Consider the following 22101-nt stretch of genomic DNA (forward strand, 5'->3'; position numbering starts at 1 on the left):
CTTTTTAAAGGCAATACTTAAAAGGTGCATGTGACTTCAAGTAGACTAAGTGTTCCCCATAGCCCAAGTGGGATATTCATTGGTTTAATCCCTTTACTTTTCAACCAAAGACTTTTAAATTTCCCCTTTCATTTTTTTTTTCATTTTTCTTGCAACCTAGGGTTTAAATTGATTTTATTTCTAAATCTAGATTGGTTCTTCAAGTCTTCTAGCCTAATGTTTAGAAAGAGTATTTCATTTGCAAATCATTTCATTTCCCATGCTTGAATCACTTAAACATTTTGCATATCTCTTAGATCTATAATGGTTTAACTTCAAAAACTTTTGTCGATCTAAACAATAGATTGACTAAGTAGACTAAAGCAATGCTATAATTAACCAAACAATCTTGTGGTTTTAAGTTTATTTCATAGCTTCATTAGTTTAGCTTCATTATTGATTAGGGGTTTGAAAAACTTGACATTGTATCTTGAAAATTCTATATAATTCATGATCTCATGACCCACATGCATTAAATCAATATCCAGGAATGCTTAATGAATTTCCTCTTTCTGCTTTGTCAACTTTTGAGGGTTCAAGAACTGGTTTGACATATTTAGCACCTATTCTCTTTAACGTTCACTTGTTTTGTGCTCTAAACCAAATATACACCAAATCGACGGTAAATAATCCTCAATGACTTGCTTAAATAACTTAACGTTTCACCTTAAATGCAATTTACACCTGCTAGAATTTACTATATGGATGACGGTTTTAGGTCTGATTTTTCTTGAGTTTCTCAAATTGGAAGTCAATTCATGCTTAAAATATATCCATAAGTTAAATTGATGTAGGAAAATGGTAAGCGATATTCTCCTTTTAACATACTTTTAGCCATTCATTTCCTGGAATATTTTTTATGGTTTAAGTCTAGTTTAATAGCAACAAAATAAATTTGATCTTTTGACATAATCATTGGTTATAAATTTGATGTCCTAAAGGGCTTGATAACATAATTAAAACTCCATGAATGGTTGGGATCTTTACGGTTGAATTTGTTTAGACTTATTTCATGGCTATCATACTCTGAAGCTAAACAGATTAGCAGACTTGGCTTGATAAAGACTCGGCAAGGAAGAAAAGTGTTGAGAGTTTGACTCATCTGAGGAGAAGCTTGGTAAAAAATTGGCAAGTGAAAAAATGTATTATCTTTTAGAAAGGGCTTTATCCTGGAAACATCGTGCATAACTTCTTTAAGTATAAAGACTTTCTTTCTCTCCTATGATACAAAATTGACTTTGACATTGGTACAGTGAAAATGGGCACAATATGACAGGAAATACTTAAAAAAATTGAAGAGTGGCTTCACTTGGCTGAGAAAAAACAACCATACGTGAATCCTAATTTGGACCTAGTTTTACTTGTGCCTGGAATAGGGGATCTATATTAACAACCGTGAATGAAAAGTACCACAAAGAGCGAGTTTGGGTTCATCTTTTTGCTGCTGATCATGAATTTCGAACAAAGCTTTGGTCCCTTTATCATCCTACCACTAGAAAAAAAACTATGTCCTTGGATCCAAAAACAATGATTGAAGTCCTGGAAGACAGATTTGGACTATATTATTGTGACATTCTTGACCCTGATCTGATTATTCTTAGAGTCCATATTGATGCTGCTATAAATGCTGGAAATTCTTGGGGACCTGCTTTCAATGACAAGGGCTACTGTGTGGGAATTGCATTTCAATCACTTAAACATGAAGATGCAGAAAATATTGGATATGTTATACCAACTCTGGTTATTACACACTTTATCACGGATTATGAGCTTGGGAGACTACACAATATTTCCCATACTTGGAATAAAATGGTAGAAAATGGAGAATCCTGATTTGTGTATTGCAATGGGAATGATGTCTGAAAAGAAAGGTGTTCGTATAAGAAGGGTAGAGCCAACAACTCCAGCAGTGAAATTCTTGACATCGTCAGATATTATTCTCAGTTTTGATGGAATTGATATTTCTAATGATGGAACTGTTCCTTTCAGGCATGGTGAGCACATAGGTTTTAGCTACCTTGTTTCAAAGAAGTACACAAGAGAGCATGCCAAAGTCAAAATTCTATGTGATTCTGAGTATCATGAATTTGATATCGAGCGTTCTACTCACAAATGCCTAGTCCCTGCACATATAAAGGGGAAGCCTCCATCTTATTACATCATACATGGATTTGTATTTTTAGCTCTATCTGTGCCATACCTTCATTATGAATATGGAAAAGATTATGACTATGATGCTCCAGTAAAACTGTTGGACAAGCTACTACATTCTATGGCACAAACAAAAGATGAACAGTTGGTGGCAATTTCTTAGGTTCTGGTTGTAGATATAAATATTGGTTATGAGGATATTATAAATACACAGGTCCTGGCTTCCAATGGAGTGCATGTAAAAAAATCTCAGGCATCTTGCAGACATGGTGGAAAACTGTGAGGATGAATTTCTGAGATTTGATGTCGAGTATCAACAGATTGTTGTTTTGGCAACAAAAAAAATCGAAGGAAGAAACTCCTGATATTCTTGCAACACATTTCATACCTTCAGCTATATCTGATGATTTGAAAACGTGAATCAGTTTTCCATAGGTGACATTCCTTACATTCTAATCTAATTATTCAGATGAATATTGTTTACTACTTCCACGACATGATAGGAAAGATGCTAGGCTAGGGATATGAAGAGGGTACTACTCTCTTTGGTTTTGGCTATGACTTTCGACAACGTAACAGACTTCAAGAAACAATTGATCGTTTAAGAGCAAAGTTAGAATTCATACATAAAGCCTCTAGAGGAAAGAAAGTAACCATCATAAGCCATTCAATGGGAGGTCTTCTAATCAAATGTTTTCTCTCACTCTACAATGAAGTATTTGAGAAGTATGTGAACGCATGGATAGCCATTGCTGCACCGGTTGAAGGTGCACCTGGATTTATAATGGACGTTCTTTTGAATGGAGTTGCATTGTAGAAGGATGACAACAAGATATTTTCATTTCTAAGTGGAGCATGTGTCAACTATTGGTGAGGAGAATTATAATGAGAGCTGGCTTGAAATAGTCACTTCATTATCATGGCAAGCAGCGACTTTTGTAAAGCCAAACACAAGAAAATGAGGAGTCTTCTTCTTCTCTTGGTAATGAGTTCGTGTTATTTGCAGAGAAAATTCATAATGGAGGATGAGGCCCAGGAAAAAAAATGTTATTATTGAGGGGTCCAGTAGTTGGGAAGCTGAGAAAAACTCATTTCAGCGAAGGATTAAAGAGCTAGAATCTGAAATAAAGGAAATGAATCGGAAAAGACTAGAGAATCTCAAGGCTAGTGACAAAGCACTTGCAGTTTTTGCTTTGAAGGAGGAGCAATGGAGATGTGAGAAAAAAACAACTGGTAAATCAACTTTAATTTCAACGCTTTAACAATAATGAAGATATTCATATCAATGATGAATCTGTTGCAGAAACCAGTGGGAAAGTAATTAGCCATAGAAGGTATGTAGTGGAGCTTAAACGTAAAAAAAAATAAGGTGCAGAGTATGCTCAAAAATTCTCTAGCAAAGATGGAAGAGTGGAAATTAAAAGCCCAAGAGAAGAAAAATGTAGAAGCTGCCCTCAGAAGCATTACAAAAGAAATGATGAGACTTCAAAGGAAGATAGAGGAAAATGATTCTTTTATACCATCTCAAATGTCTGAGAGGGATGCTACTGGAGTTAGAGATTCAGTTCAGGCCGAGGTTGGAGCTAAGGAAATGGAGCTGTATAGGGCTAAGAATCCTCTGCGGCGTTACACGGATGGCGTTAGTAGCAGAGAGCGAGAGGCGGAGAAATGGAAGAGGTTGTATTTGGGTCTCAAGCTTATATTGGACAATCTTTGGATACACAGGGCAAATTCATAGCTTCAGGGCGTCGAAGTGACGTCAAGATCATTAAGGGAATTGTCTACTCAAATAATGTAAAACATAAGCATATGACTTTTGAGACAAAGTTGGCTTTGCAGATGTGCACAATTTGGAGAGCAGTGTGTTTGTGTCACAGGTTGCAACAGTAGTTGCTGCCTTACATGAACGATTCCAGCTGGAGGAAAGAATAAATGGACTAAGAAGCTTCAGAAGGCTTTCAAAATATCAGCTATTAGCTAAGCAATAAAATGTATATATTAATGTAGAAAAAAAATGATTAATTCATTATGATTAAGTCAGCTGGTTTGGCTCCAAATTTTGAATTTGAATTTGCATATATATATATATATATATATATATATATATATTCTAGTAGGTAGGCTTCAAGGTCCAGATTTTGAACCTAAGCTCTGATACCACGTGTGAGGCTCCCTCCTAGGGTCCTCTAACTAAAAACTAAATTTCTCTAATTTTAAACACAATAAGATGGGAAATAACTTATTTATATCTAAACATTTATTTGATGATAATATACCATTAAAATTTATTTACCAAAAATTAAATAAGTAAAAATTTCATTGCAACCATTTACATAAGTAATCAATAAACGGAGGAATACATGTTCCAATAGCTTAGTTGAGATGCTCTTGAGCTCCTGACTCTGTTGGAATGCTCCTCTTGACTACCTGACTGGATTTTCCTCCCAACCAACTAGGAAGTATTTCCTAACCCATGGAACCTCCACAAGTTCCTTAGCCCTCTGAGCCCAAGTCCAACCGGATGTATTGTGTCCAAGTTTAACAAACACTCTCCATATCCAAGTTTGATCTCCCTCATCTTTCTCCACATATCTCCCTCCTCTTTTTCCACATCCCTCCTCCAAAACAAAACCAAACCAAAACCAAGACCAAGGATCCCCTCCTCCTCTCATCATCCTTCCCCTTTTGATGCCTCTTCCTCCCATCCACCTCAACCACCTATCACTAATGTCATGACTACCCCCTCATCCTTTCATTTAGTTTCCTTGATTTTTCTTACCATATCTTCTCCCAAGTAGATTTGAGAATACATTTTGGGGATAAGATATGGATATTTAATTTGGAAATTAATTGGGGAAAACCATATCTTCTCCCAAGTAGATTTTGAGAAGACATTTTGGGGATAAGATATGGATATTTAATTTGCAAATTAATTAGAGGAGACCATATCTTCTCCCAAGTAGATTTTGAGAAGACACCTTGGGATATGAATATTTAAATTGGAATAAATGGAAGGAGACCATACCCTATCAAAAATTAAATTTGAGAAGACAAGTTGGGAATTGAATAATAACAATAATAAAATTTATATCAGTAAATAAATTTACAGTTTCACAATATATTTCTTGATAATTGTAAGTCAATATTTTCAGGTAATTTAAACACTAATAAAATTTGCATGATAAGATTAAGTAGGGCATTACAAAAGATTTGACCATCAAAATTGATCAGATACTGCCTCATATTATTGGTTTTTTAAGGAATATATGAGGCATTTGAATCCCATAAATATCAAGAAATTTTGTTACCCTTTGGTATCTGACTTCTCCACTGTTGGATTTTATGTTGGTGCATCCAAAGAATGCCAATGTGGTGGGGGTACCTTTATCATGCTTCTAAGTCTTCTCTCGCTCCATATTTGGATGAACATTCGATCTAGAACCAACACTAAGCCTGAAATTATTGGTTGTTGGGCACTCCTATATTTGCTTCCTTCAAAAATTTTATTTTTTTACAAGTTTGTGGTGACTCTAAATGCATAATTAACTAGTTATCACGCTCCATAAACTTACAAGTACTAAATTTTTCTTACTAGAAGGACAAGATAACAGACATGAAGAAAAAATTCCAAAAAAAAATTCAATCTCTCTTTTCAACACATACACGAGGAATGAAATATTGAGGCAGAGACTTTATCAAAGAGGCTCTTTCCATGGAGGAAAGATATATATTTTTGAAGAATGGCAATGTACACTTTTGTTGAAAAGAGGAATAATTTACCTTCTTTTAGGATATTATTTTGACATAAACAAGACCAAGCAAACAATAAGGCCTTTCCATTTGAAATTCTATTTAAACAACCTATATATTTTGTCTTGGAAAATGATCTCTCAATTTACTGAGAGAAATTGGTATAGTGATAAGTTTTCTTACTTTTTTTCATCTTTAATCAGCACATCATCTGTTGTGATTATTAAGTTTCATTCAGTGATATTGTAGTTTTCTAAAATCTCTTTTATACATGTACTATAATTTTGTTTTTGAAATTTGGAAGATTTCTTGGTTTTCTACTTGCGTAGACCAAATTTGAAGCTATGCTTCCTATGTAACATGTTTCTATGCAATCTTTTTATTTGAATAGAAAATGTACGAAATTTTCATTGAAAAAAAAAGATATGCCTATTGATCACTATTAGTTTAGCATTGACCAAAGCAACTTATAATGTTTAACTTAGAAAATTAAATGTATTTCATCTTTTGCATACTATAATTTCATGTGGATAACTACTTCACATATTTTATGCTATAATTTATGCATGTGGATATAATATTCATGCCATAATTTATGGATATTGTTACAATATTCATGAATGATTTTTAGATCTTTGTGTAATCAATTTTTATTCTTAATTTTTATAGGAAAACTATTCAAAAATAAAATAATTGAAATAGATCATACTTAGGTAAATAACATATCTTCTATATGTTACTTGTGGATATTGTTATAATATTCATGGATGATTTTTAGATATTTGTGTAATCAATTGTTATTCTTAACTTTTATAGGAAAACTATTCAAAAATAAAATAATTGAAAATAACTCATACTTAGGTAAATAACATATTTCCATTAAGTTACTTCCCACCATTTTAAGCAAGTCTTTGCATCAAAATTGGATAGGAATAAGATGTAAATAAATACACTTATCACAAATTGCATCAAAATTGGATAAGAATAAGATGTAAATAAATACACTTATCACAAATTATTTCCCACCTTTATTTATGTTTTTCTAGCACTTATGTAAGAATAAAACTGTAAAATTGTAAGTAGAGTTACTCATAATTACTACCCACCAAAATTTATGGAAGTTATATGAACAAATTACTTTATCTATTTCACATTTCAATTTATTAGTTGTCACTAAAGCAATACTACAAGATTTGATTTACTTATTAATCATTATTAATTTAACATTAACCAATATAAATTATATTTTTTTATACAAATTTTCTTATAACATAATTTCTAAATTAAATAATAAGAACAAAATCTTCTTACACTTAAACAATATAACTTGACAAGCACACCACATTAATAGAAAAATGATATATTTTCTTATAACGTAATTTCTAAATTGAATAATAAGAACAAAATCTTCTTACACGTAAACAATATAACTTGACAACACACCACATTAATAAAAAAAAAATGATATATTTTCTTATAACGTAATTTCTAAATTGAATAATAAGAACAAAATCTTCTTACACGTAAACAATATAACTTGACAACACACCACATTAATTAAAAAAATGATATACCTTGTCCTGCTCTTTGGAAAATTTCTTAGCTTCAACTTCGAGGCAGTGACCTACTAGATGGAGTGATCAACTTCGAGGCAGTGAACTATTAGATGGAGTGATCATGGCTGAGAAAAGGTGATGGCCCAGCCCCCCAACGTTTACAAACGTGTGGAATTTAATGTGTAGTAGTTGGTAACCGTGTCAAAAATTACAGGCCCCTCTCGACCCTTCGGTGATTAACCTTTGGTTAGGTTAGCTGTCGTGTTTATATGCGATGATATTAACCCTCCGTAGATCTTAACTCATTTGCAATCTGTTTGTATTGATTGTTGTCCCTCCTCACCGGTTAAGGGACGCCACCTATCGGTCTTCTCGGTCTGGCCGCTCCCGCCTTTTGACAAACCCTATTCTCGTTTATTGTCACTTTTGTTAGTTCACTGTGCTCGACTCTGAGCTCTGCTCCGTTGTGGTTTGTTGGTGGTTCACTGTGCTCGACTCTGAGCTCTGCTCCGTTGTGGTTTGCTGGAGGTTCACTGTGCTCGACTCCGAGCTCTGCTCCGTTGTGGTTTGCTGGTGCCTCCGGGCTTTCTCTACTCTGTGCGTTGAACTTTCTATGAAGGCGACAACCCTGTCGATTCCCTACTCTGTGCAATGGTAGGTTTGCTGTTTCTATGGACAATTTCTGTCACATGGGTTGTTTCTCGGCTCTGATAACTAGTTGGCTTGTAACTGTGACAGGGTATCCTCCAGTTCTGCGCTTCCGGCTCGGTTCGTTCGTCCTTGCCTCCAAAGGTATGCAACTGTTCTATGCTTTACTCTGCCTTCACACCTGTTACAGACTCTTACAGTCTCGCTCCTTGTCTCAGGCTCTGTTTGTCGGGTTCGGTTTTGCAAAGTCGCCTTATCAACTACAGGTAAGAACCATTGGGTTTCATGGCTTGTTTCATCTGTTGGTTTAGCTCGACTTTCGTTCTGGCTCTGCACTAACCCTCATCCACCTCCGCTTGCAGGTTGTTAAGGTGGCTGGCCGCCGAGGGTTTGCTCACTCTACAGTCTCCGGTTAACAGTTCGAAACCCGCCCAGTCTCACATAACGGGTAGGGTCTTTCCGACCATGATTCAGTTGTTAGGTTATGGAGGGTTCTGATGTTCTTGGTTCTTGTCCCGTTATAGTTGCAGTCACCTGAGTCGTAAATGGACTGTGCTCCTTTCTGTCTTTTGTGGCTCGTATAGCCCTGTTCTGCTGTATTTGGCTTAAGTGGCTACGTTTGTAAAAGAGTTTGTTTTTGGCGGGTGTTATCTGCTCAGAAAATCTTGTGGTGTGCTTTTGCTTGTAATGAACGGTGGTTATTTGGTGAATTAAATCAAACTGTTTTTCTCACTTGCTTCCTGTACTTGTATTATCTTATAAATGGGATGAAAGCGTTGTATTTTTGTTACCTGGTCGTTCGTCGGCGACTGTTGAATGGTTCTCCTCTCCTTGCTGGAAATGGTTACCTGTAGCAACACCTTTCTCTTCTCGTTTCCTGTTACAGCTTGATATCTTGTCGCTTCAAATGCTTTTTAATCACAACAGAAAGAAATATGAAAATACGTATGAAATCATTAACAGTGGACTATTAGTTGGCAAAGCAAATGTTTTGTTTGTTTTTATTACAGAGGATCGTTTCACTGTTTGTTCCTTCATGCCGGAGGTTCTCTCCTCTCACTGTTTTTTCCTTTGTTTTTAACACTTGGAAAGCATAACTGCTTCCATTTTCGGTTGAACTGTCCAACCAGAATTTGTACAACTACTAGCCAATTTCTTTTTACAAAAATGATAACTAACTGTTGATTATCTCCTAAACTAAAACAATTCACAATTGTAATTCTATGGTCTCTAACGGCCTTTTGGGAAAAATGAAACAAATAATAAAGAAAACCAAAAAAACGACAAGTCTAATAACCTGTCCAGCTATGCATGTAGTCTTCGGCTTGTTCTTGTTTTCTCTACGAGACAGTCAACCGCCTTCTGTCTCCTCGGAGCTGGATGCTCCTGCATCAGGCTCCCGGGGTGGCAAAAAGTCATGGCTCCGTTCCATGAGGTCGTCGACAGAATAGCCTGCTTTCTGTATCTGCGTTGCATCGAGCCACGAACTGTCCTCTATCGGACGGTCCTTCCACTTGACCAAGTACCGCAGATATTCTTTCCTGCGTGTGCGCCTAGCTACCTGTGTGTCAAGAATCCTTTCGATCTCAAGGGGTTGTGCCGTTGGCATCTGTCTCATCCATGAACTTTCCTCACAACTGGTGTCCCGCGGTGGCTTTGCTGCTGCATTGTCTTCCGGATCAATGACATAAGGGAACAGATCTGCCACGTTAAAAATGGGAGAAATACCGATCCCTGGTGGCAACTGTAGCTCATAGGCATTTGCAGAAAACTTGCGAATGATTTTGCAGGGACCGATCTTTTTATACTTTAACTTGCTGTACTCCCGTTTTGGAAACCGCTCCTTACGTAAATACGCAAGGACTTCATCTCCAACGTTGAACTGAACTTCCCGACGCTTCGAATCAGCTCGCTGCTTATACTTTTGACTGTTGTCCTGTAATTTCAGCTTTACTTGCTCATGTAAGTTGCTCATTGCTTGGGCGAAATCTTCCCCATCAGCACTTCGTTTTTCGAGCTTCCCCAAATCTCGTAATTCATGCACTCCGCGTGGATGCATGCCGTACAAAATCTGGAAGGGACTATAACCGGTGCTGCGATTAGGTGAATCGTTATATGCGAATTCCGCCTGAGCTAGTACACGGTCCCACGTCCGTGAATTCTCGCCTATTAAGCTCCGGAGCAAATTCCCCAAACTCTTGTTTACCACTTCAGTTTGGCCATCAGTCTGCGGGTGGTAAGCGGAGCTGAACTGTAACTGGGTGTTCAACTTTTTCCACAGGGTTCGCCAAAAATGTCCGGTGAACTTTACGTCCCTGTCGGAGATGATGGACCTTGGGAGACCATGTAGTCGAACGATCTCAGTAAAAAACAAATGTGCTACATAAGTAGCATCACTGGTTTTCTTGCAAGGTACAAAGTGCGCCATCTTTGAAAATCGATCTACCACTACCATTACTGAATCGAAACCCCGCTGTGTCTTAGGCAAGCCCAGAACAAAATCCAAGCTGACGGAGTCCCACGGTCGGCTCGGAATGGGTAATGGTAAATAAAGACCTGTATTCTGACTGTGACCCTTTGCCAGTTGACAAACCTTGCACCTACTTACGTACCTTTGTACATCCCGTTGCAACTTTGGCCAAAAATAGAAATGTCGTACCTGTGAAATTGTCTTGTCTATACCAAAGTGTCCAGCCAGACCCCCACTGTGTTTTTCCTGAATAATGTTCTCTCGCATAGAGCAGTTGGGAATACATAACTGTCCTCCCTTAAACAGCAACCCTTCCTGTAAATTGTAGTCCAACCACAGGCTACTGTTTCTCAACAGAGGGTTTTGGCAAGCCTCATAGGCCTCCTTAAAATCTACATCTGTTTGATACAGTTCCCTCAGGTGCTCAAAGCCTAAAACCTGCATCGTACTTTCCTGTAAGAGTAGGGTCCTCCTACTTAGCGCATCTGCCACCTTGTTCGCTTGCCCACTAATATGTTTCAGTACAAACGTGAAATTCTGCAGATACTCAACCCATGCTGCATGCTTATGGTTCAATTTGTGTTGCTGCATGATGTACTGTAATGCAGAGTTATCCGTAAATAAAACAAACTCATTACCTAACAGGTAATGTCTCCAATGCTTTAACGCTTGTATAATTGCGTAGAACTCTTTGTCATAGGTTGAGTATTTCTGTCTACTCTCGTTCAGCTTTTCACTGAAATATGCGACTAGTCTATCCTCCTGACTAAGTACTGCCCCAATGGTTGTACCACTGGCATCACAATGAACTTGAAAGAGTTTGTTGAAGTCAGGCAGCTTCAATATCGGCCTTTCGGTAATCTTCCTTTTCAAAATCTGAAAACCACTTTCCGCTGCTTCGGTCCAGTGAAAAGGCTTATTTGCCTTCTTGATCGTATCCAGCATAGGTGTGCAGATCTCACTGAAATTCCTGATGAATTTCCTGTAAAAACTTGCTAGTCCATGGAAACTTCGGACTTCAAATAAACTTCTTGGAGAAGGCCAGCTAACTATAGCTGCCACCTTTTCTGGGTCCATCTTCAGTTCATTTTCTGCAATTACAAAACCCAGGTACACTAACTCCCGCTGAAAAAAAGTACACTTTTTCAGATTGATCAGCAACTTGTTTTGTTGCAGCTTCCTCAACACACTTCGAACATGCCTGAAATGTTCTTCCTTAGTTTTACTAAAAATCAGAATGTCATCCAGGTAAACTATTACGAACTTCCCAATAAATTCCTTCAGCACCTCATTCATCAGGCGCATGAACGTACTGGGAGCATTGCTCAACCCAAATGGCATCACCAGCCACTCATACAAGCCTTCATTCGTCTTGAAAGTTGTCTTCCACTCATCTCCTTCCCGAATTCGAATCTGGTGATATCCACTCTTCAAGTCAATCTTCGAGAAATAAGCTGCCCCACTCAAACAGTCCATCATATCGTCCATTCTCGGCAAGGGAAACCTGTACCTAACAGTAATTTTGTTAATGGCTCTAGAATCCGTGCACATTCGCCATTCTCCTCCTTTCTTTGGAGCCAAAACGGTCGGTACTGCACAGGGGCTCATGCTTTCTCTAATCAATCCTTTGTCTAACAACTCCTGGACCTGCTTCCTAATTTCTTCATGGTCCTTAGGGCTCATACGATAAGCTGCTTTATTTGGCAGACTTGCCCCTGGTATAAAGTCAATACAGTGACTAATACCTCTCCTGGGGGGTAGTTCATCCGGAAGGTCATCCACCACGATGTCTCCAAATTCCTGCAACATATTTTGGATTTCCTCGGGCAGATCTGAAATCTGTGTATGCAGTATCACTGCCTTTGGCCTTCTTATGACAGCAAAATTTACATCACTGTCCTCAATCTGTTTTATAAATTCTTTTCCACCCATCAACAATGCTTTTACCCCACTGGTTTCAGCTGCACTTTCCTCTTTGATGGGTACAAGCGTGTGCTTGATCCCATCTTTGACAAACTTATAACAGTTTGTTTTCCCGTCATGAACTGCGCTTCTGTCAAACTGCCAGGGTCGTCCTAGCAGTATATGACAGACATCCATTGGCATAACATCGCAGATAATTTTATCCTTATACCTGCCTATCTGAAACTCCACCTCACACTGTTCATCAACTAACAGTTGATGTCCTTTCTGCAGCCATGACACTTTGTAGGGAGTGGGGTGCTTCAACTTTTTCAATCCCAGTTTCTCCACCATCTCTACAGCCACTAAATTGTCGGTACTTCCACTGTCGATGATCAGCTTGCAGCACTTACCCTGTGACTTGCAAACTGTTCGGAACAAAGCCTTTCGCTGGTCAGGTTCTGCAATTTCTTTTGCTGGTTTCAACAACACCTTATTCAACACCAAAGCTTCACCCGTCTCTGGTGCGTTCTCCACTTCCTGAGGTGTTGCCTCAGCATCCTCTGGCTGAGCAACATAAGCTCCTCTTCCGCCTACCGGTTCACCTTCAGGACAGTCATACGACTTGTGTCCCCACTTGTGGCAACGATAGCACTGGACAGTTCCCCTGCCCCGACCATTTCCTCGCCCTCGCTGGGCTGGTCGTCCTCCTCTAGTGCTATTGTCCTTCTCTGCTGTGCCTGCAGACTTAGAACTGCTGCCTTCTTCACTTGAACCTGCACCTCGGCCTCTGCCAAAAACCTTACCTTTCCCTCTGCCAGTTCCGCCTCCTCTCTTGGCATTCTGTTTCCTGTTAATTTTCTCCTCCGCCTTTAGTGCAAACTGGTAAGCTTCATCCAAAGTTCTGGGTGAGAGGATACCGATTTCATCCAGTATTTCCCCCCTCAACCCATTCACGAATCTGGCTGTTTTTTCTGGGGTATCTTCCACATACCCTGCTCGCAGATTCAACTTATAGAACTCCTCTGTAAATTCCTTAACAGTCATCCCTCTTTGCTTCAAGTTCTGCACCTGCCTATACAACATGATCTGATAGTCTTTCGGCAGAAACTTCTCCTTCAGTTTTGCCTCCATCCTGGCCCACTTCTTTATAGGCTGTTTGTGTAGCCTTTTCCTTTCCGCCTGAACGCTGTCCCACCACAAGGACGCATGTCCTTTCAGCTTTGTGGCGACGAACTTCACCTGTTTGTCCTCACTGGTTTCCTCAAACTCAAAATATTTATTTACTTCACTCAACCAATCCAGTAACACATCTGCAGACAAACTTCCGTCATAAGTGGGTAGCTCATGCTTTGGCTTGTGACTGGACAGCAAAACTGACTTTAATAACCGGAATTCTGGTGTCACCCCTTCAAACTCGTCTTCTGGTTCTGCCACATCTTCATCACTATCATCTGCTGGGTCTCTCCTTCCCCCAGCTTCTACTACTGCCAATCTTTCACACAAAACGCGAATCTCCTCACGGAGTCCCTCTTCTGCTATCCTCCGGACTGCTCTTCCTCTTCCTCTTCCTCTTCTGCCAACCTCCATTTGCTCTTATTCGGCAACCTGGCTCTGATACCACTTTTGATGGCCCAGCCCCCCAACGTTTACAAACGTGTGGAATTTAATGTGTAGTAGTTGGTAACCGTGTCAAAAATTATATGCCCCACTTGACCCTTCGGTGATTAACCTTTGGTTAGGTTAGCTGTCGTGTTTATATGCGATGATATTAACCCTCCGTAGATCTTAACTCGTTTGCAATCTGTTTGTATTGATTGCTGTCCCTCCTCACCGGTTAAGGGACGCCACCTGTCGGTCTTCTCGGTCTGGCCGCTCCCGCCTTTTGACAAACCCTATTCTCGTTTATTGTCACTTTTGTTAGTTCACTGTGCTCGACTCTGAGCTCTGCTCCGTTGTGGTTTGCTGGTGGTTCACTGTGCTCGACTCTGAGCTCTGCTCCATTGTGGTTTGCTGGAGGTTCACTGTGCTCGACTCTGAGCTCTGCTCCGTTGTGGTTTGCTGGTGCCTCCGGGCTTTCTCTGTTCTGTGCGTTGAACTTCTATGAAGGCGACAACCCTGTCGATTCCCTGCTCTGTGCAATGGTAGGTTTGCTATTTCTATGGACAATTTCTGTCACATGGGTTGTTCCTCGGCTCTAATAACTAGTTGGCTTGTAACTGTGACAGGGTATCCTCCAGTTCTGCGCTTCCGGCTCGGTTCGTTCGTCCTTGCCTCCAAAGGTATGCAATGGTTCTATGCTTTACTCTGCCTTCACACCTGTTACAGACTCTTACAGTCTCGCTCCTTGTCTCAGGCTCTGTTTGTCGGGTTTGGTTTTGCAAAGTCGCCTTACCAACTACAGGTAAGAACCATTTGGTTTCATAGCTTGTTTCATCTGTTGTTTTAGCTCGAATTTCGTTCTGGCTCTGCACTAACCCTCATCCACCTCCGCTTGCAGGTTGTTAAGGTGGCTGGCCGCCGAGGGTTTGCTCACTCTACAGTCTACGGTTAACAGTTCGAAACCCACCCAGTCTCACATAACGGGTAGGGTCTTTCCGACCATGATTCAGTTGTTAGGTTATGGAGGGTTCTGATGTTCTTGGTTCTTGTCATGTTATAGTTGCAGTCACCTGAGTCGTAAATGGACTGTGCTCCTTTCTGACTTTTGTGGCTCGTATAGCCCTGTTTTGCTGTATTTGGCTTAAGTGGCTACGTTTGTAAAAGAGTTTGTTTTTGGCGGGTGTTATCTGCTCAGAAAATCTTGTGGTGTGCCTTTGCTTGTAATGAACGGTGGTTATTTGGTGAATTAAATCAAACTGTTTTTCTCACTTGCTTCCTGTACTTGTATTATCTTATAAATGGGATGAAAGCGTTGTATTTTTGTTACCTGGTCGTTCGTCGGCGACTGTTGAATGGTTCTCCTCTCCTTGCTAGAAATGGTTACCTGTAGCAACACCTTTCTCTTCTCGTTTCCTATTACAGCTTGATATCTTGTCGCTTCAAATGCTTTTTAATCACAACAGAAAGAAACATGAAAATACGTATGAAATCATTAACAGTGGACTATTAGTTGGCAAAGCAAATGTTTTGTTTGTGTTTATTACAGAGGATCGTTTCACTATTTGTTCCTTCGTGCCGGAGGTTCTCTCCTCTCACTGTTTTTTCCTTTGTTTTTAACACTTGGAAAGCATAACTACTTCCATTTTCGGTTGAACTGTCCAACCAGAATTTGTACAACTGCTAGCCAGTTTCTTTTTACAAAAATGATAACTAACTGTTGATTATCTCCTAAACTAAAACAATTCACAATTGTAATTTTATGGTCTCTAACGGCCTTTTGGGAAAAATGAAACAAATAATAAAGAAAACCAAAAAAACGACAAGTCTAATAACCTGTCCAGCTATGCATGTAGTCTTCGACTTGTTCTTGTTTCCTTTACGAGACAGTCAACCGCCTTCTGTCTCCTCGGAGCTGGATGCTCCTGCATCAAAAGGTCGTGGCTGACCACATTATTAAAAGTGATATACATTGAAGAATTGAATTCCTCGAAGGTATTTATATATTAAGTAGAACTACTAAACACGAATTTTCGGTGCGTATTTGTTTCTTTTTAAAGTCATTCCATTTTTTTTAAGTTAGAATCTTAAATTTAATAATGGTAAAATGATAATGTTTCAAAAATGTGTTAAGATATTAAATTGGTTGTTTATATATTTAAAAATGTATTTTATATTTTTTTATTTTAAATATTGAGAAGAGGCACTTATTCATACATTATGAAAATGGATTTAAAGATTCGAATGGGTTGAGAGACATTATCATAAAGGCTTTAAAAAGGTTGGTTAAAAGGGAAAGAAAGTTTTATACAAGTTCATTAAGGGTTTTATTATAAAGTCGATGGAGAAGCTTATAAATGGTGTTTTTAAAGGATTTTTGCTAGGGGGGAAAGAATTGAAAAAAGTGCATGGTATAAAAATGTTTTATTTGAGGAAGTTTCTTTTTGTGTTTTGGGATGTTGCACTTGCACTTGCACAGTTTTGTTTATATATAACGTTTTTTGGTTTTGTCAAGCATAATAGTTTTTTGAGTGAAGATTGTGTTTTATGGGGCACATATTAAAAATCATATTGTTTTTGGCGGCGATATGGAATATAGCCTCATGCATCAATAAAGAAACTATAAGACAACAGTCATGGGTCACAAAGCGCGACTGAAGAAGATTAAGAAAATGAATTGAAAAGAAGAGGTAAAGATTTTGTGTTTCATTAAGGGAAATTTTGAGGTCTAAAATGGACCTCCTAAGGAAATTATAAAATAATAATGGAAATAATAAGATGAGGTTATATTACATGACCAAATTTTGGAGGGAAAAAAGAAAAAATTATTTTTTCAACTCATATTTTCAACTTATCTCCCTATGGGTTTACTCAAATTTCGAGCGAGAAAACTCATTGGATGCAAAATTTGATTCCTCATCCAAGTTATGTCCATGTTGCATACTTTTGATTGATCCTACTATAGGAAAAATGATAAATACATGAAAAATGTGATTACAATCACTTTTTTCATGTATTTCTCATTTTTCGTGTAGCAGGGCCCATCAAAAGTGTGCAACATGGGAACTCCTCGAATGACAAATTAAATTTTGCATCTAATGAGTACTCCCACTCAAAATTTGAGTAAAACCTTAGGGAGATAAGTTGAAAATATGAGTTGAAAAATTAATTTTATTATTTTTTAATCTTTTTACTTTTTTACTCAAAAAATGTCGAGTCATCCCCTATGGTTGACATCATCACCTTGAATCCTATCGATTCTTATAAAGTTTATTTTGTTTGTACATTTTTCTTAGGAGGCCCATTTTAGACCTCAAAGTTCCCCTAATGAGAGAGGTTCAGGTCGCAACTGAGGAACTAAAAAGTCTAGCAGAAGACAAAGAATAAATCGAGGTCGATTGGTGTAGCATGGTTCTTCTACCACGTCCTATGTTTACTTATTCCCTAGCTTTGAGTTTCATTCAACAAGCAATGGATGAAATGATTACGTGTGTTAACGGTGTTGGACCCCCCAACATTCAGGGGATCTCCCCGGTATGAAGTCCCAACTAGACCTCACACAGTTTGGTGTCAGAGTCTCATCTAGTATGATGGTTTGATTGCCATTAACTTTAATATTTTCCTTAGCTCTTGCTTGTTAGCAAATGAGAGTGGTTTACTTTCTCTTCGAACAACGAGGTTCGCGCGCCTGGTGATTACTTAGTGTTGCTTGTGTCAAGGTTCATTCCCTGTAGAGGGAGAACATGAGAGTGAGTCTCAAGTCGAAATGGAATAGTCTCGACCATAGTAGGACATGTGCAGCTTCCGACGGAGTAGTCCACATGGATACAGCAGTGACAAAACACAAGGTGAATAGATAGCACGTACAACACCCAGTGGAGTAATCCACACTAGTGCAATGGACGTTATAACAAGTTTACGAGAATGAATTTGTCAGTGTTTAGTGGAATAGTATCCAAAAAAGGAAAAAAAAATAAAATTAGGGCAATTCATCACTTGGCACGATGTTTAAAATATTTAAATTATTTTCTACACAATGCACCAACATAAGCGTACCAGTCATTTTATCAGAGTGATTGCAAAGGCAAGTTAAACCTTCGCCAACACAAGCAGTGATTTTGCTTGAACCTGCATAATAAAAACTCTAAGGAGTCAAATCTAACTAACATGACATAAAATCATAGTTACCACGTTAGATTTCAAATAATTCGAATTCAATAGGTAAGATAAAAATAAAAAATTTGATAATAGATATTATAAAAATTCTAAATAGTTTTTAAGTTATTTTTTTCTTAATTTATTTTGAATTTTGAATAATTTTTATTAATTTCAAATAATATAACAATCTTACAAATAAAATTATCTAAAAAATTTATTATTCATTTTTTCTGTCAGAAATTTCAATTCTTCCATAAATAAAAACCAATTACTTAAAATTAAAATTTCAAAGATTGAAAAAACAGAATTTTTCTAATATCAATTTTACCTTCGATTTTGTTCTGTTTTTTTAACCTTTTATTTTTGTCTTTGTAAATACAATCCAAACTCTATTTATTTCTATTTAGAAAATCTTATAACAATGAAAAAATAAACCACTTTCACTTATTTTCTGTCCTCTTTTCTAAATTTAGAAAATTAAAAAAACAAATTTTTTTCTAATTTCGCTTATATTTTCAATTTTTTTTCCTTCTCCCTATCATTTTTTCCATTTCTATATATCCCATCCAGCTTCTATCTCTCTCTTTTCCAAGCATAGCTAATGAATAATCCTTCTGAGTCCTTTTACTTACCCACATACATTATTTTATGATGAAATATTTATTCAATGAAGCTTGGTTGGAAATTTCTGGAGATTGCAACTGTGTTTGTACCATATCTTATGTGCTGGCAATCATCCAACGGTGGAAAGATTAGGGCTAAACATGGCCGACGAATCTAGATTGAGGAGTTACAAAGTAACGGCCTCCTCCCGTCTCACACTGCCTCCCTCATTCGGTCCCTTACCTGTTGGGAGGAAAACCTTGCGACTGAAACCCTCAATTGGTAATGCTTGGGGTTTGAATTTTAGTGTATTATGTGTAATTGTCATCCGGCCCTTTGCTAAATACTGATGGTTACATATCGGTCTTTGGCGCACTACGGCAAAGGACTGGAACACTACTCAACGCTCTCTGGTCAAGTAAATTCTCCTCAGGGTCGGGTTTCATATTAATTTTTTGTTTTTATCTTAAGTTTCTAATTGCATCGATTTATTTATTTATTTATTTGTCTATGATTATTTTTCTAAATGTATCGATTTATTTATTTATTTATTTGTCTATGATTATTTTTTTTTAAATGAAGGTGGCTAGTCTCTTGAAGAAGCATTTATTAGGCCATATGTACAATATATTTACATAAATACAAACAGATAAATTATCTTATCAATCAATATCAATCTCCATATATCTTCCATATACCAAATCTCCATATATCCTCCAAATATCAAATGCACCGCCGAGCAGGTGGATCGAACGCAGGCGGGGAGCGTATAAGCCTGCCGCCCCGCCGCTGGATCATATGGCTATACTCTTCATAGAACATTCCAGAAATTACGACCATCTTATATTCCAATATACAAGTAATAATTTGACTTAACTTTGAAATCGATGCTAAATAATGATATTACTTCTCTCTTTTATGTGACTGTTTATTAACCCTAACCCCTTGGCATTTTCAAATTTTCCACAGAATTAACAAACTGCATTAGCCCCATGATTAACCCTTAATGCTACGAATCGGATTGAATTTCGGCGAATTGTTGGGCGGACGAACCGAATCGGCGAATTTCCGTACTGTTTGCCCCAATTCTGGCGAACTTGGTAACTATGCATAAAATAGAAATAAACTTAAAATTATTTGCGTACCCGATCGTAGGACGTAGATGCTTCTCTGTTTGGTAGCACTGGTTCGTGTGTTGACATAGGCGCAGAGAGTTAGGTGATGAGGTCGAGTACTTAGTGTGGTAGTAATGGAAATATGGAATGACAAAGAAGAAGACAAAGGTGTGGTCGTCTGTCGTTGGGAAGGATTGAATATTCAATATCTGTCTCTCGTCCCTCACAAGATTCGATGTCATCGGATTTCATTGACCTCCCAAGTAATCACATTTCATTAACCACTCGTTGGCATCGGGAAAGGGAAAGTGGCCGTTGCCATCGGGGAAGTCCTCTGCGCAAGTTTTTTTATTTTCCATTAAATATTATAATCTAAATTTTAAAATAGATATTACAAATTATCAAATTTTAAAATAGTAATCATTAGTTATTTGTCCCCATATCAGTTATTTATATATAAACAATGTCTTGAAAATCTTATCCATTATCAATGGCATTGGCGCTTTTGCTTTTAAACTATTTCACATCTAGCCACGCTTTTGACCCTTCTTTTTTCTTGAAATATCTATATTCACCGTTAAATACGCTAAAAATAGAAAATTGGTTGACCTATCAGATGAAGTCATCTACGCTCAAAATCCGTCAGGCCCACCCACGACTTTCTTAAATACCCTACTCCATTATTAAAAGATTACATACCCTACTACATTATTAAAAGGTGATATATATGGAAGAATTCAATGTTTTAGTTCATCCAGACAAGGGTAAGTCTTCTTTACTATATTATTGATTCATAAATGCTTTGAGTAGTATATATTTACTGATCGAAACAAATACATTATTTAGTGGTGGATATATATTACCCGCGCATTTATGTCTCAATATCATAGTAAATAAAACTTGTGTTAATACATTACATTATTAGTCTGGCCAATAATATAAGATGGATGGTTGTTATCCACGAACACCCTTTGACTTGACAATAACACATCAAATGGAGATATTCGAGAGTTAGTAGAATTAGGTGAACTCGGGACTATTTAGTTTAAGAAAAAGATAGGGTGGTTGGTTGGTTCGGAATAACTTATGATTTTGTATTGATAGGTGAATGGAGCTTATTATAATTGCGATTTTGTATTGATAGGTAAATGGAGCTTATTATAAGTGCGTCAAAATAGGTGCAATTATAGATGGAGTGTAGAATTATTATAAGTGCTTCCAAATAAAATAGGTGCAATTATAGATGAAGTGTAGATGAAATGGGTGTGAGGCCATCAAAAAAGTTATATATGAGTTTTTACTTGAAACCAAATTGTTACTACTTGGAAGATGGGAGATATAATGATTATGGTAAAGTCTATGTTGGAAGTATCTTAGTGTATTCATTAACGCTCTCTAAGATCCTTAAACTTATTATTAGGAATATTTATCAATGCATGTTTAATTCTGGCTCACCTAGAAGGTAGGTAAAAGTAATTAATCATTATTGGGAAGGATCTTTTTATAGGAGGCATCACTTTTTATAAACTATCTTTGGACCTAATTTCCCTCTTCAATGCTTAAGGGTTGTACAGATGTAGCCATGTTATGATATTAAGTCAACAAGCACTTCTCTCTGGTAGCTAGAAAAACTTAGATGATCTGATCTTACATGGGCCCTTGGTTGCTGAATGGAACCATTTTGTAAAAGGTTTGATTTCTAATGTGATTTATTTAAACAATGAAGATGATTCCATAGACTGGAGCTAGAACACCTCTTTTGGATAGGTTTTAGCTAGATTGGCCTATGAACCTATCTCCTAGATCCAGGATTCCAAGTTTCTGGGGATTCCAAAGAGTGAGAATCCCTCCTGCTGCGTTGTTTGCTTTAACTTCTAGATACTCGTACTTAATAAGCCATTTGCTATGTATCTCTCTGATTTTGTCTATTGAACATTTTATTTCCTGTATAAACACCATATCTGGTTTTTCTTCTTTTATTATATTACTGAGATTTCTTTGTTTTCTTTTACTTCCTAGACCCCTAATGTTCCAGGTTGTGAGCTTCATTATGAAAGGTTTGTAAATGAGTAACTAGTAAGATATTTCATCTTGCCTGATTTAATCATGA

General features: G+C 37.5%; 1 pseudogene; it reads left to right on the plus strand.

Moving 5' to 3' along the window:
- The first annotated feature begins 1566 nt into the window (after positions 1-1566).
- Positions 1567-2610, plus strand: LOC149229312 (protease Do-like 9 pseudogene; annotated as a pseudogene).
- Positions 2611-22101: the final 19491 nt, after the last annotated feature.

This window comes from Pinus tabuliformis, chromosome J, assembly GCF_031772625.1.
Source record: "Pinus tabuliformis cultivar Carrire ecotype Pingquan chromosome J, CPIR1, whole genome shotgun sequence".
Taxonomy (NCBI): domain Eukaryota; kingdom Viridiplantae; phylum Streptophyta; class Pinopsida; order Pinales; family Pinaceae; genus Pinus; species Pinus tabuliformis.